Genomic DNA, 17,862 nt, shown 5'->3' with positions numbered 1-17,862 from the left:
GTGCGAAGTTAGTGCAAAATATATTAAATTATAGTTTTGGTTTATTCCAATCATGTCAAAATTTCATTAACTGCTTAGTGAAGATATTTTTTTATTAGTTTTTTTTTTATTTCATGAATCTTGTTATTTTATATTAATTAGCATTTTATTTTTTTTTTCAGTCTAGAAAATTTTAATTAAAAAAAAAACCATCAAAAAGTTTGGATTAGTTATAAATATAAGGCCTTATTTGTTTGGGGGTTGGGGATAACTTTGCTAAGGAACTTCAAATTTTCAAAAGGGTGAAAATATTACTTATTTGGTGACCATTATTTTTTTAACATCCTGGAAAGTTGGGGAGCTAACTTTCCTCTCCCCAGAAGAAGTAATTTCCTAAGCCTGACCCAAGAAAGTTGTAGTTACTTGGTATAAAAATTATTCCTTCCAACTTTACCCTTCTCTTTTTTTTTTCTATTATAATGCTTTTAGATCCATAAAAAATAATAAAATAATATTATTTTTCTTTTTATATGCATTCATCCAAAGAAAAAAATTAATTAAATTAAATCCAAGAATTTTTATAATATTTTTTGATGAAAAAATTTATTATATTTTGTTTATTATTATGTGATTTAAATTTTTGAGCAGTATGAAATATGCTTTATTTAATTAAACATTTAATGAGAATTTAACATTTGGAGCAAGGATATTTATGTCATTTTCATTGTCATTTTCCATTAATACACTTTTACTTTTTGGAAATTTAATATACCAACCAAACACATTCAAATCATACTTCCTTAGAATTAACTTTCTTAAAAATATACTTATCGAGAATTAAACTTCTTTTTTTCATAATTTTCGCACATCAACAAATTGGTTTGGTTTGGTTTGGCTTTTCTCAAATATAATAATTGAACCAATTAAAAAGAAATTAAACTAAAAAACTGAATAGGGTTAGTTTTGTTTTGTTTTTTTCGTTTTAAGCAAAAATTATTAGGAAATTTGGGCAGATTTTTTGGAGAAAAAAAATACACACGCTAAATAAATTTTTATTAATTTTAACAAGATAATTGCGAAAGTATAATCATTTCTGATATACAAGATCCATCAATGTGGTAAGTACAGAGCATACTTTGAATCATACTAATGCCTTAATTACAACACTCTCACACTTTATTATTTTCTCTACTCTCCTTTGGATGGGAATTCTATCTCTCATCTCACTTCACTTTTCATACCCAAAACCTTGAAGGAACTTGGCTATTTATAGGCACATAAAGGTCCCATTGCATTTAATGAAAATCCAAGAAAGTCTAACAAAAGATCTAATTCAAAGATATTGGAAGATTTGAACCATTTGATTAAATCTTGAAATTAAATTAGTGTTGACTCCAACACTCCCCCTCAACACTAATGATCTCTTTCCTTAAAACCATGCCAAGTAGCTTCTGAAACTTTTCTGTCTTCACACCCTTGAAACCTTTTGTAAAAAGTCTGCTAATTGGTCATCAGTCTTTATTGGCATTATTTGAATCTAGTCTTGCAAAACTTTCTCCCTTAAGTAGTGATAATGCACCTCTACATGCTTTGTTCTAGTGTGAAATACTGGATTCTCAACTAAACGTATTGCTGATAGATTATCACAGTATAATTGTACTATAAAATCTATTGGTTGCCACAAATCCTTCAATAATTGTATCAACCAAGCACATTCTTGTGCTGTCATAGCTACTGCTCTATATTCTGCTTCTGTGCTTGATAATGACACTGCTGGTTGCCTTTTACTGCACTAAGAAATTGCTCCTGAGCCAAAATTAAACACATATCTATTTGTTGATATGCAGATATCAAGATTGCCAGCATAATCTACATCACAATACCCTTATAATTCACATGTGCTTCCTTTCTTATAGAAGATACCATAATCAGCAGTTCCTTTAATATATTGCAAAATTCGCCTAGTAACGTCCAAATGAAGCTTCTTTGGCTTTTGCATAAACCCACTAATAACACTTATAGCATAAGAAATATCTGGTCATGTTATAGTAAGGTAGATTAAACTGCCAACTAGCTATCTGTAAATTATTGCATCTTCCAAGTCCTTGCCTTCAGTTGAACATAGCTTGGCATTAACCTCCATAGGAGTTGAGATGGGCTTGCAATCAAGTAACCCAAACTATTGTAGCAAATTCTTTACATACTTCTAGACCATAATAATAATTCATCTCTTGATCATTCCACTTCTAGACTAAGAAAATGCTTCAACTCTCTAAGTTCTTTTATTTGAAACCGCACACCCAAATTTCTTTGTACTTGTTGGATTTCTTCTGAGTCATTTCCAGTGACAATGAGATCATTAACATATACAAGTACAATAACCATTTCTTCATTTTTAGCTTTTATGAACAAATTTGAATTTGTTGGAGATACAGTATACCCACTGTATACTAGAAATTCAATAATCTTGCCATACCATGCTCGTGGTGATTCTTTTAGCCCGTATAGAGCCTTTTTCAGTCTGCAAACTTACTCTGCATGAGACTTATTTATGATACCTTTTGGTTGCTCTATGTAGATGTCTCGATCCAGCTCACCATGTAAGAATGCATTTTTTACATCCATCTGCCAAAGCCTCTAAGCTTTGCTTGCTTCAAGTGATAGCAACACACAAACTGTGGTGATTTTTGCTACTGGACTAAATGTTTCATCATAATCTAGCCATATTGTTATGAGAATCCACGAGCTACAAGCCTTGCTTTGTACCTTTCAATTGATCCATCTGATCAAGTTTTCACTTTGTACACCCATTTACAAGATATGGGTTGCACATTTTTGGGTTTTGGCATAAGTTCCCAAGTTTCATTTTTCTCCAGAGCTTGAATTTCTTCTACCATGGCTAATCTCCACTCCTTTTTCTTAGATGCCTCTTCATAAGTAAATGGTTCCACTATTCCAACATTTTATATTAAAGCTGTATTGGCGTATATGGGATTCAGCTTCCTTTGTCTAATTAACCTTCGCAAAGGCCTTTGAGAGATTTCCTCCATGTGATAGTCTTCTATCTGACTTGGCCTTTCTTCTTCTTTTTGATACACTCCTATTTTCCATGAACTCTTCATCTTTGATGAAGGTATTTCTTCATTGCTATCATTTTCTAATTCAATAATATCTTCATATGGTTGAGCATTTTCATTTGTTGGCTGCTCTCCCAGTCTTTCTTGCAATTTTTCTTCAATCTTCTTGGAGTCTGGCAATAAGACTGTTTATGATGACCACTAAGATGATGATTCATCAAACACTATGTTTCTTGACACATAGCACCGTCCTGTTATTGGATCACAACATCTCCAAACTTTACATTGATCAACATACCTAACAAATATGCATTAGATTGCTTTTTTATCAAACTTTCCATGTAGATGGTCTGGTATGAAAGCGTAACATACACAACCAAATATATGAAGTGACTAACAACTAGCTTCTTTTTCCTTAACTTCTCAAATGAAGATTCAAACCCCAATGTAGTATAAGGTAGTATGTTAATGACATGGGCTGTTGTTTTCATACAATTTGCCCAAAAATAAGGTGGCACATTTTTGGCATGCAACATGCTCCCACATATCTCTACCAAATGCCTATTCTTTCTTTCAGCAACTTTATTCTACTGTGGTGTGTTTGGATAAGTTGTTGCTTTATCTTGCAGTGTTGCAAGAATTGCACAAACTCTGATGATGTGTATTCTCCTCCATTATCTGTATGCAAACATTATATATTTTGATCAAGTTCTTTTTCAACTTTCTCTTTAAACTCTTTAAATTTGCTCAAAGATTCTGACTTCGCTTTGAGAAAATCTACCCAGATATATCTTGAGAAATCATCACTAAAGGTTATCATGTACCGGAAACCACTTACTGATGATTGTTTAATTAGACCAAACACATCTGAGTGAACTAGCTCTAATAGCACCTTGGCTCTGAATTGGACTCTTCATATGGTAGTTGGTGTGCCTTACTGCACTATAAGGCCTAGCCAAGTAGCCCAACCCATGAAACCAAATTAGAGGGCCCATAAAAAGATAACTCTAGAATTTGTATTTATATATATACGTATGTGTGTGTGAAAAAAAAAAAAAAAACACAGAACAGATAGCTTCAGGTAGTTTAACAGGGGAGGAGAATTTCACACACTCCATAGCCAAATTTCACCTTGATCCCTCCATCTTCAACCCAAACTTCTTCCTTATCATTTCTTTTACATCCAAATCACTCAATTACACCCATAAATCCATAAAAACCTTAGCTAAAACTCATTTCTTCCCACAATAGCACAAATTACGTTTTAATAGGTAAGTTTTTCTTCCTCTTTTTCTTGTGAAATATTAAGCTTAAATTAACTTCCTTTATTATTTAATTGTGATTTCTATGGAAAAAGAAATTGAGGGAGGCAAGTTTAGGATAAAGATTTGTGGTAAAGTTGATATTGAAGTAAGGGTTTCTATGGATTAATTTCAAGGAAATTCATAGCTATAATATATATACATATATATATAAGGTATTTTTAAAAGGTGAATATCAAAAATTAGTTTTCAATTATGAGAATTAAATTTAGGTTCTTTAAGTCCTAAATATTTGGTTGAGAGTGAAGAAATTAGAATATAGAATTTGTTGATTTTGAATATATTAATGAATATTAATTATATTTATGTGAGCAAGGATTCTAAAGTTATTGTTGGAAGAAAATGTGGTATGAACTATTAAAAAGGAGAAAAATATTATTATGGAGGGGCAGAAAAAATGATTTAAGAGAGAAAAGGGTGAAATTAATTATGGATGTATTATATAGGCTTTAGAGGGGCATTTTAAATTATTTGTGAATGTGTTGTGGCTTGTGAAGAATTGGTTGAGTTCTTGGAATTTTGGAAGACGTTCAATTTATACTGAAATGCCTCCAAATTTTTTTGAATTTTAGATAAATAAATCATGCATTTTACCTTCATCTTCTTCATCTTCAGGATTTAAAATTCCTTTTCTTAATGTATTACTTTTCCCTACACTTTTAGGAGATGATCCAACTCCTGTTGTAGATACTAGGGGTGCTCCAGCAGTTTAAGCTTCGTTAGTCTTCAGTACAGTGAGTGGATAAATTTATAACACTAGTATTTTTATTAAATATAAATTTATGTTATTATTTGTGTTATGAAAAAAAAAATGGGAATGGATAGTGGCTTTTTTCTGTGTGCTTTAAATAAATGAAATAAGATTTTAATTTTAGCTAAATAAATAGTCAAATACACTCTATATATGCACCGAATGGATTGCACTTGATGACGGGTGATTTATTTCAACTTAGTATATATTTATACTGTCATTGGGACAGCGCTTGATATATATATAGCCTTTAGGGCATATATCAAGTGGTCGCCCTTTGGGGGTAGCTCTGCACATGTGTATGATAAGCATATTTATTGCTCTTGGGCCATTAGTGCCATCATAGAGCCCAGGATGCTAACATTGCTCTCAAGTTGCCAGAGTTTATTATATGCACCTGAGATGCCAACATTATCTATAGGAGGCATATTGTGAGTGCTTGAGAATATTACTGATTTTATGATTATTGGCAAAGTTATTTCTGAAATATTTTCTTCACAGCATGAAATTTTATTTTATCTCAGTTATGTGAATTATATCAAATGATATTTATTCAGCTGACATATGTTAATATAGTACCTGGTACTAATAAGTACCCAAACCTTGTTTATTTCTCCCTTTGTTATTTATTTATTCGCTCATTGAGTAGATGTACTTACCTTTTATATTTTTAATATTTTATATTCTTTTTGGTAATCCTTCATTTAGTAGCCCTCGTTTATTAGCATTGTCTTTTCTTCCACTTCACCAGCTACAGAGTTTAGTGGAGGTCAGGCCAACATGTTCCTTTTGTAAATTTTGATCATTTTGGATTATTGTATATATTATCTATGTGTTTAGACTGCTACCCACCTAAAGTCTGTGTTTGTATTATTTTTGGTTCCCATGGAGGGAAAAAATCATGTATCTATGAAGATGATTTATCTATTTGGCATAGAGCCACTTTATGTGTATATGTATATACTTACATATTCTTCCAGGTTTTCAGCAAGTTTCATATGTCTAATTAGATATATTTTAAGGGAAACTTTGTCAATTTTTCCTTATCACATTTCCCTCTAGTGCAGGTGTGACACATATTAACATCCAGTGCACACAATGTCCTCTTGGACTTCTAGTTGAGCAAGTACTTTCAACATTGACTTCTTCATCATCACTTTCAATTTCTGATAACTGACGTGTCCTAGCTGAGCATGCCACAAATCAACTGTCTCATTCTTTCTTGTCTTATCAATATATGTAGTTTGAGCAGTCATCACATTGACTGACTCAAGCTATTTGCCTTCCATGATTGGCTCACTTGTAGCTTTCAAACTTCTATACACCTTGATATCACTTGGTCCAAACACCACAAAATTACCAGAGGCTGGCAAGTATGATACTGATAACAGATTCTTCTTCATACTAGGCACATGATAAACATTTTGTATTCATATTTGGCATGAGTTGAACTGAGGTATAACTATAGTATTACCGATGTGAATAATTGGTAATTTTGAATTGTCAACAATCACCACAACTTTACTTCCCTTATATGCCTTCATATCTAAAATCTTGCCAGTGTCTCCACTCATATGATTAAAATACTCAGAATCAACGATCCAATCATCCTTGTAGTTTATAGCTTCATTACAAGTAGTTGTAAGAGCCACTTCCTCTTTAGATTTTGACGGTTGACACAAGTCTACTTCTTCTTCAACTGCAATAGAGGCCTATAGGTCCCGTTTTACTTCACTGCCATTTGAAATTGATGTAGCAATATTGCCTTTTTCTTTCTTGTGCCAACAATCCTGAGTAAAATGACCTTTCTTGCCACAATTGTAGCATTCATCATTCTTTTTATAACTCCTTTTGTCTTCTCATTCATTGTTATCACGAGTGCCCTATTTTGCTCCCCCTTATTGAGAGCTTCGATTTTGGCGACCTTTTTCCAATCTCCTTGCTTTTTCCTTTGCTTACCTTTTCCATTCTTGAACTTTTCTTTAAAATTCTTCTTCTTGATCTAAAAAGGGCTTTCTCCTCATCTTTGATTACAACTCCAGACATCTGCTCATTTAAAGCCTCTTGAATGGATAACAGATTCTCCAACTCTGTCAAAGTTGGTTCTTTAGCCCATCATCGAGTGGTAGTAACCAAAGCAGCATATTCTAGTCTTAGAACATGAATGATAATTCTTCTTACTCTTGAGTCACCGATCTTATTCTCGAGATCAAGATTTGAAATATCAACTTCACTTTGGTAAAGTAATGGCTAATTATCAAGTTTGCTTGTGAGACTGACCTGAGTTCATTCTCAAGTCATTGCAATTTTGCTTCATTTGTTCATGTGAATAATTCTACTAGAGCGTCCCATGCTTCCTTTGGTAATTTGACATCTTTAATGTGATGCAATAACTCATCCTCCACTATGATTAAGAATGTGTACATAGCTTTCTCAGCTTTAATTCTCCACTTTCTAGCCTCCTCATCATCAATTGGTGGTGTAGTATCACTTCCTTAACGATACTCCATAAATCTTGCCCCAATAAATAGTACTGCATGCGGATACTCCATGTACTATAGTTGTTCTGGTTGAGCTTCTCAATCGAACTAGATGAACTAGCTAGATCTGCCATAGTGACTTGGCAGTGTTAGAAATAGTATATGAACAATTGTACCAACAAATTACACTAGGAAAATTTCCAAGAAAGATTGGAGGGTCACAATGGTCCACTTAAATTCCAATCTCCTTGGACAAAATTTTTCCAAACATGCAATTAATAGCACAATATATCATATAAACTATACCCAAGAAGCCAAGTAAGTTTTGCCCCTGACACCAACTTCACAAGCCCAGACTACGCACTTTCTTCTAGCATATATTGGTCCCTAACCTCCCGCTCTGATACCACTTAGGAAAATTGGGTAGATTTTTTGAAAAAAAAAATACACACTCTAAATAAACTTTTATTAATTTTAATAAGATAATAGCAAAAGTATAATCATTTCTGATATACAAGATCCATCAATGTGGCAAGTACAGAGTATACTTTCAATTATACTAATGCCTTAATTATAACACTCTCACACTCTACTATTTTTTCTACTCTCCTTTGGATGAGAATTCTATCTCTCATCTCACTTCACTTCTCATGCCCAAAACCTTGAAGGAGCTTGGCTATTTATAGGCACATAAAGGTCCCATAGCATTTAATGAAAATCCAAGAAAGTCTAACAAAAGATCTAATTCAAAGGTATTGGAAGATTTGAACCATGTGATTAAATCTTGAAATTAAATTAGTGTTGACTTCAACAAAAATTGCACAGTTCTAAGTGTCGTTGTGAATTGGATTGCAATAATGTGAAAATAACCTAAAAGATTAGATTTAAATTTTGCCAAAATTAAAACATTTGGATTAAATGCAAATAGGCAAGAAGACTTAATTTTTTTTTATAAATAAAATATTGTATTAATGATCAAGAAAAACTTAGCATGCACTCCTCATAACTAACTCCAACAGGCAGGTTGCCCAAAACACCCAAAATAAAGACAAGATTTACTTCGTAGTTAGCCTTTTTTTTATTTATTATGTGCCATGTAGGACCTACAATATAATATTAATATAAGTCACCTAAACTATTATGTTAGCTTTCCTAAATCTAATTTAAAAAATAGATAAAAGTGTTAAAATTTTTTAAAAAATTAGCCTATTTCACTAAAATTAAAAGAATTGAACTAAATAAAAGAAGAATAAAAGGTTTGCCTTTTTAAGATTGTTAGACCTATTGAATTTTATAAAAGTTAAGAGTATTTATTTTTAAAGAGAAAAAGAATTTAGTGTGTATTATATTTATAACATACAAAAAAATATGAATGAGATAATAAACTTAAGAACGAATGAAAATATCTTTAATATATAATTACAAAATTATTACTTTTAAAATATAATGATGTATATAATTATTTATTTTATTTCTTAATTATACTTAATCTTTATTTCTATTGTTTAAGTTGTAAAATCAATTTTTATCATATTAATTTAGATATTCAATCCTATATTCTAAAAGATATTCCATTGCAAACTTTCTAGACCAGGTCTTTTAATTATATAGTTTTCTTTCATAAATTCTTTGTCACATCAAATTTAATCAACTTTCTTTCAATTTAAATTTGATTTTTAGTTATTACAACTTTATTTTCGTTTGAATTTAATTAATATATTTATTAAAAAAAATTTGTATAAATTTTCATTACTATTTATCATTATTTTAAATAATTATAACGTAAAAGATAAAAGGCAAAATTATTTATCAAGAAATTCTTTTATAAAAGAGAAAATTTTTACCTAAAATTGATTTATCATGGATTCAAAATATAAATATATGAGAATCAAGTATTTAATAGAGGTTCATCACACATCTTGTGTCTTGAGTAGGTGATAAACCGGACCTAAATAAGAAAAACACATACAAGTACCTTTCAATTATTTTAAATTATTTTTATTACTAATATTATAAATATATTTACTGCAAACTGATGACATGATTGAAGTGAATATAGTCAATAATTAATTTTATTTTCCGATATTACCTTTGTATGTAATTTCTTTTATATTTTTATGAAATTGTAGTTATTAAATTTTTATTTATAATTATTTCTTTTTTGGTAATTTAACATTAATTAGTTATTGATTATCAAAAAACGAAGAGATATAAAATTAGCTATTGGTTAAGTTGGGTTTCAAAATGACGGCAACTAGAAAAAGAAAGCCTTAATTTCATGTCAATGGTATGTGGCTGCAAAATCCCTTCTCTTGTGTAACTATGTATTGTTGAAGCATTAGAGATTAGATTGCTTTGAGCCCCAAGCAATGAAGAGAAAGGTTATGGCAATCGAAGAAGATAGATTGGCTAATCACGGAGTTGCATGGTGGAGAGGGCCGTTGCTTGGCAAAGGAGGGTTTGCGTCTGTTTATCTCGCCTATTTGAAGAAACCCAAATCAAGATCTTTTTATCGACCACTTATGGCTGTTAAATCAGCGGAGATCCCTTCCTCAATTCGCTTCAGAAGGAGAAAGAGGTTTTCAACCATCTTCATGACTGTCCCTACATTCTTCAGTTATGGTGAAGAAACTACAATGGCCAAGGATGGAAAGATGCTTTACAATCTGTTGTTGGAGTATGCTTCTAAAGGAACCCTTCCTGATCTTATAAAGAGATCGGGTGGTTGTGGGTTGAAGAGATACACAAGATCTATTCTTAAAGGCATTGGTTATATCCATAGTCATGATTATGTTCATTGTAACTTGAAGCATGATTATGTTCATTGTAACTTGAAGCCAGACAATGTGCTGCCCGTGCCTAGTGGGGATGGTGACTGTGTGCCCAAGATTGGGGATTTTGGATTGGCTAAGAAAGTTCAGAAGACTAAGAAGAGGAAGTTTGATTGTTCTGTTGCAAGGACTGCTTGGTATATGGCACCAGAGCCTCTGGTTGATAATATTCAGGAATTTCCCTCTGATATTTTGGCCCTTGGATGCATGGCTTACAAGATGTTCATTGGGAAATCACTTTGGGTTCGACTTCAAACCCTGATGAGACAACTGAAGAAGTTTCCGAAAGGATTGCCGATCGATATGAATTGCCTAAAATTCCTTCTGGGATTTCAAGGGATGCCTAGGATTTCTTGGAAGGATGTCTTGTGAAGAATCATAAGTTCAGATTCACAATTGAGATGTTATTAATTCATCCTTTTGTATCCAGAATAGATGGCACAGAAAGCAGCGAATTTGGGGAGATTGTGGATTAAGGGTGCGTGAACTCATCTGTCACAGGTAATGAACCTTGTGATTCGAGCTATTCTAAATAGTGGCATTCTATATCTGAATAGGATCTTCTTCTTGTTGTTGGTCAGATGTTGTGGAAGAGAGTAATGGTGGGGTGTTTTGAAGTTTTCCTGAATCCACAGAATCAGTAGTCCAATGAAGTTAGTACTCCAATCTCTGCTATAATTGGCAAAGATGTTTTTTGCAATTGTTTCACCAGCATATGTTTCTTCACATATGGTGGAGAAATGTCCTACTATATTCACCCCTCTTACAGGTATACATTGATATCCCTTTTAACTTCAAACCACTTTTAACTCTTTCAAAATCGTTATGCGGTATTCCAAGTTAAGCAGCAATTTGATCTTTAGTGAACTATATCATTTGTAGAACAGGACAACAACTTCAGCAGTACACAATTGGAATTGAAAAGATTTGGGCATGTGAAGGAATTGTAGATGTGATTTCTTGCAACCGCAAACAATACCATCCAAGTTGGTCAATGGAGCTGGGATGAGAATGCTGTCCTCTGTGCAATTCTGGAAGGAAAACAATGGTTCTGAATTGCTATTTATTGTGCTCTCGACTGACCCTGTTATTTAACGTTACCAGTAATATTGTTCCCCGAAAGAATTAATTACCTAGTGAATTGGAGCCTATAATTATATGATATGATATGCAGCAAGTTGCTGAGTGACGAAGACGCTAATTCTGCTACCTAAGAAGTTTTTATCCCTGCTCACTTGCAGCTTTCTTATTTGAGACCTAAAAAAGTGCTGTCCATGGGCCTGGAAGATGCTAATTCTGCTACCTATGGGTCTGGAAGAGGTCCATCATCAGTGATGACTGATTTTATCCCAAATGTGCCAGTTGGTTTCAAGAATAAACGTGGAATTAGCATCCATTTGGAAAAGCTGATGTGATCTTCTCCCGTTTATTCAAGGCTCTATTGCTTATGCCACGGAAGCTGCCAAGCCAGGGACTTGCTGCCTACACATTTTAAATTTCTATGCAACCAATTCTGGACTAAATGGTGGTTGTAATTTGATATTGTTCATTATATAAATAAAAGTCATTTTTGGTTTATGAAATGAAAAAAGGTAGCCATATGAGTTCACTGCTATGAATAAGTTTGCTTTTTTTTTTTTTTTAATAAGCTTAGTTTGCCTTAATTAGTAACAAATGCATTGATCTAGGCACAAAAATGCATCATCCTCCCTTAGGTTCTATGAAGGGAAAAACATTAGTTCTCATGAGGGATTCAAGACAAAACATATTTACTTACGTGATCTACTGTAACAGTTTAAAGTTTTCATCAAGAAGTCTCAAATTCAATTTCCATTAAGATTAGAGCAAAAGGACTAATGTGAAATCCCTATTGAATGGATCACTGCATGTATCAAAGAGGAAAATAAATAAAGTTAAATGAGTTAAACATGGAGGAAAACTATTTTTATAGAATCTAATGGCATCTTTAGGTAGCTAGTTTTGAAAATTTACTATTATGGCAGCCTTAGGTAGCTAGTTTTGAAAATTTACTATTATTATTGTACTGATTGATAAAAGATACCCACACATGAACCTATGTACCAGTATGTTTTATAAATAAATAAAAAAAAAAAAAAAACTTTTTAGCAAGTCTTGTGAAGCTTATTTTTAGAGAGCCCACACACATTCGGTTCCTTTTTTTTAATAGGAAATTTCAATAAAATAAGGTAGGAAAAACTTAGCATGAGCTCATCCAACTAACTCCTTTTAGCATATTGCCCCGTACACCCAACCCGACCTAGGACAAGGCATGCTAAGAGAAAAACCTGGATACCAAAGAACAACAAAGATAACAAAACAGGATTCAAACAATCCAAGAACAAAGTAGAATAGTCCAAAAGCAAACGGAAAGCAAAACTCAAATGAGGACAATACAGACAAGAACCCTAAAACTAAAAGAAAGCAATAGACAAGAACCCTAAAACTAAAAGAAAGCAATGACGCCTTCAGAGCGGATCAGCCCTTGCTTTGCAAGTGAGACAAAGATCAAATTGCCCTCTGAAGAGTATGAACAACATGAATCGATGGCAAGGCTTAAATGAGAACTGAGATCTCGTTGATTACTAAGGATAACTTATAATGTGTTTGAGCTTGTTATATATCAATTGTTCTATGTAGGATAATTTACATAGAATGGCAAAAATAAATATGTATATAGAGTGGGTCCCAAAAAATTCTATATATATTTTTTAATTTCAATAACTACATTTGTATATTTGTCCATCTCCTATTACTATGCCATTCTATGTAAAGTATTGATATGATATCACTACTTCACTATATAATTTCTCAAAAAGGTGGCCCTATGAGTTCACTTCTATGAAATAGTAACACATCCATTGATTTGTGCATAGAAATGAATAAGTTTCCTCCATTAGAAAATGTTTCTTATGTTCTATACATGCATGGAAAAACAAAAGTTCTCATAAGGGATTCAAGACGAAACATGTTTAATTACATGCATTTCCTATTAATTGTAACAGTTTAAAGTTTTCTTCAAGATCAAGATTAGAGCAAAATGACTAATGAGAAAGAGTAGATATAAATAAAGATAACCAATTTAAACCTATTTTTGTAGAATCTAATGCATCCATTGGCAAATTTCTATTATTATTGCACTAACCGATAACAAATACACACACATGCATGAAAGTCTGTACAAGTATGTTTTATAAGAAAGAATGGAATCAATTAATGTCACATTCTTCAATAGCAATGTATTATGATAACTCATGAATGATGATACTATTGAATCTCTCATATTGAAGAAGATTAAATAAGCTCAAAGCTAATTATTATTATTATTATTATTATTATTATTATTATTATTATTATTATTATTATTATTATTATTATTATTATTATTATTATTAAGCATTTACAACATGAAAAGAAAATTTATCAATAATTTTTTATACGAAATATATTTTAGTTACAGCAAAATTGACTTAAAAAAGGTAAAAATCTTATATTTTTTTTTAAATTTAATCAAATCCTTTAATTTTATTAATTTTATTTAAAACTTTATTATTATTTTTATATTTACCAATAGACTAGTTAATAGTTAAAGTGATTAGTTGATGTGACATGTTGACTAGCTAGGCACGCTGACTAGATTAAAATTTTATTTTTAAATTTATGGGACTAAAATTTTTGATAAAATATTTTTTTAATTTAAAATAAAAAGTTGAGTTAAAATTTTTAGAATGATATATATATTTTATTTATAATTATTTCCTTTTTGTTAAATTAACATTAATTATTTAGTTATTTTATGGGTCAAAAGATATAAAATTAGTTATTAAAGTTAGGTTTCAAAATTGTGGTAACTAGGAAAATAAAGCTTTAATTTCAAGTCGATGTTATGTGGTGGTAAAATCCCTTCTCTTGTGTAACTAAGTATCGTTGAAGCATTGGAGATTACATTGCTTTGAACCCAATCAACGAAGAGAAAGGTTATGGCAAACGAAGAAGATAGCTCGGATAATCACGTAATCGCATGGTGGAGAGGGCCGTTGCTTGGCAAAGGAGGGTTTGTGTCTGTTTATCTCGCCTTTTTGAATTATCCACCACTTATGGCTGTTAAATCAGCGGAGGTCTCTTCCTCAAGTTCGCTTCAGAAGGAGAAAGAGGTTTTCAACCATCTTCGTGACTGTCCCTACATTCTTGAGTGTTATGGTGAAGAAACTACTATGAGTAAGGGTGGAAAGATGCTTTACAATCTACTGCTGCAGTACGCTTCTGGAGGAACACTAGCAGATCTTATAAAGAGATCGGGTGGTTGTGGGTTGCCTGAATCGGATGTGAAGAGATACACAAGGTCTATTTTTAAAGGTATTGATTATATCCACAGTCATGATTATGTTCATTGTGACTTGAAGCCAGACAATGTGCTGCTTGCGCCTAGTGGGGATGGTGACTTTGTGCCCAAGATTGGGGATTTTGGATTGACCAAGAAAGTTCAGAAGACCAAGAAGAGGAAGTTTGATTGTTCTATTGCAGGGACTGCTTTGTATATGGCACCAGAGACTCTCGTTGATAATATTCAGGAATTTCCCTCTGATATTTGGGCTCTTGGATGTATGGTTTTCGAGATGTTTACTGGGAAATCACTTTGGGGTTCGAACCCTAATGAAACAACTGAAAAAGCTTGCGAGAGGATTGCTGATAGATATGAATTGCGTAAAATTCCTTCTTGGATTTCAAAGGATGACAAGGATTTCTTGAAAAGATGTCCAGTGAAGAATCATCAGTTCAGATTCCCCATTGAGATGTTATTCATCCTTTTGTATCCGGAATTAATGACACATAAAGCAGTGAATTTGGGGAGATTGTGGACTAGGGGTGCGTGGACTCATCCCTGCTCTGAAGATGCTAATTCTGCTAGCTATGAAGTTTTCATCCCTGCTCACTTGCAGGTTTCTTATTTGACACCTAAAAAAGTGCTGCAGGTCTGGCCTGGAGGAGGTCCATCTTTAGTGATGTCTGATCTTATCCAAAATGTGCCAGTTGTTTTCAAGAACATATAAGTGGAATTAGCATTCATTTGGAAAAGCTGATGTGATCTTCTCCTGTTTATTCAACGCTGTTGTGTATTTCATTGGTAGCTACTGCCCGCATTTTACTATTCTATGCAACCAATTCTCTACTAAAAGCTGGTTGTAATTTGATATTGTCCATTATATAAATAAAAGTCATTTTTGGTTTATGAAATGAAAAGAGGAGGCCTTATGAGTTCGCAGCTGCTATGAATAAGATTGCTTTAATTAGGAACACATACATTGAAAATACACGCATCAACCCCCATAAAAATGTTGTTTGTGATCAATACAGGGAAAATCTCAAATTCAATTGACATGGAGATTAGAGCGAAAGGACTGCTGGGAAACAGTAGAGATATTCCCTATTAAATAGTTCATTGTTCCATTAATGAAACAGTCATATGTATCTATAATTAATATAAAATATTGATATTAAAAAATTATGATTTAATTTTATAGAAGAAGATCCATTTGAATACATAGAGTTTTCTATTACAATTTTGATAATCTTTTGAATCAGCAAAATTACTGTACTAATTGATATCAGATGCGCGCATGAAAGCATTTACAAGTATGCATTATAAGAACATATATTTCCAGTGCGAAGTTATTGCAAAATGTATTAAATTATAGTTTTGGCTTATTCCCATCATGTCGAAATTCCATTAACTGCATAGTGAAGATTTTTTTTTTTTAGTTTCCTTTTTTTATTTCATGAATCTTGTTATTTTATATTAATTAACATTTTATTTTTTTTCAATATAAAAAAATTTTAATTTTCTAATAATCTAGAAAATTTAAAAAAAAAATCATCGAAAAGTTTGGATAAGTTATAAATATAGGGCCTTATTTGGTTGGGGGTTGGAGAAAACTTTGCCAAGGAACTTCAAATTTTTAAAAGAGTGAAAAAATTGCTGATTTGGTTACCATTATTTTTTTTAACTCCGCGGGAAGTCGAGAAGCTAACTTTCCTCTCCCTAGAGGAAGTATGTAATTAGATCCATGAAAAATAATAAAATAATATTATTTTTCTTTTTATATGCATTCTTCCAAAAAAAAATAAATCCAATAATTTTTATAATATTTTTTGATAAAAAATTTTATTATATTTTTTTTGTTATTATGTGAGTTAAATTTTTGAGCAATATGAAATTTGCTTTATTGAATTAAACATTTAATGAGAATTTAACATTTGGAGTAAGGATATTTATGTCATTTTTATTGTCACTTTCTATTAATACACGTTTACTTTTTGGGAATTTAACTTATTAACTAAACACATTCAAACCATACTTCCTTAGAAATAACTTTCTTAAAAATATACTCATTAGGAATTAAACTTCTTATTTTCATAATTTTCGCACATCAACAAATTAGTTCAGTTTGGTTTGGTTTTTCTCAAATATTAATAATCGAACCAATAAAAAAGAAACTAAATTGAAAAACTGAATAGGCTTAGTTTAGTTTTGTTTTTTTTGTTTTGAACCGAAAATAGTTCTAAGTGCCATTGTGGATTGGATTGCAATAATATGAAACTAAGCTAAAAGATTTGAATTTTGCCAAAATTAAAACATTTGGTTTAAAATGCAAATAGAAAAGAAGACTTAATATTTTTTGTAAATAAAATATTGTATTAATAATCAGGAAAAACTTAGCATGCACTCCTCAAAACTAACCCCAACTAGCAGGCTGCCCAAAACACCTAAAACTAAGACAAGGTTTATTTGATGGTTAGCCCTTCTTTATTTATTATGTGCCATGTAGGACCTGCAATATAATATTAAAATAAGTTACCTAAACTGTTATGTTAGCTTTCCCAAATCCAATTTAAAAAATAGATAAAAGTTTTAAAAAATTTTAAAAAATTAGCCTATTTTACTAAAATTAAAAGAATTAAACTAAATAGAAGATGAACAAAAAGGTTTGCCCTTTTAAGATCATTAGACCTATTGAATTTTATAAAATTTAAGAGTATATATTTTTGAAGAGAAAAAGAATTTAGTGTGTATTATATTTATAATATATATAAAAATATGAATAAGATAATAAACTTATGAACGAATAAAAATATTTTTAATGTATAATTATAAAATTATTACTTTTAATTAAAATATAATGATTTATATAATTATTTATCTTTATTTTTATTGTAAAATCAATTTTTATCAAATAATTTAGATATTCAATCCTATACTCTAAAAGATATTCCATGGCAAACCTTCTAGACTAGGCCTTCTAATTATATAGTTTTCTTTCATAAATTCTTTTTCACATCAAATTTAATCAATTTTCTTCCAATTTAAATTTTATTTTTAGTTATTACAACTTTATTTTAGTTTAA

At 31.3% G+C, this 17,862-nt stretch overlaps 2 pseudogenes; both read left to right on the top strand.

Annotated features, from left to right (window-relative positions):
• The first annotated feature begins 9,978 nt into the window (after nt 1-9,978).
• Nucleotides 9,979-10,976, top strand: LOC110638509 (mitogen-activated protein kinase kinase kinase 20-like; annotated as a pseudogene).
• A 3,462-nt stretch (nt 10,977-14,438) lies between these two features.
• LOC110638347 (mitogen-activated protein kinase kinase kinase 20-like) lies at nt 14,439-15,292 on the top strand (annotated as a pseudogene).
• The last annotated feature ends 2,570 nt before the right edge of the window (nt 15,293-17,862 follow it).

Source organism: Hevea brasiliensis, chromosome 6, assembly GCF_030052815.1.
Source record: "Hevea brasiliensis isolate MT/VB/25A 57/8 chromosome 6, ASM3005281v1, whole genome shotgun sequence".
Classification (NCBI taxonomy): domain Eukaryota; kingdom Viridiplantae; phylum Streptophyta; class Magnoliopsida; order Malpighiales; family Euphorbiaceae; genus Hevea; species Hevea brasiliensis.
This window is presented reverse-complemented; position numbering and strand designations above follow the sequence as displayed.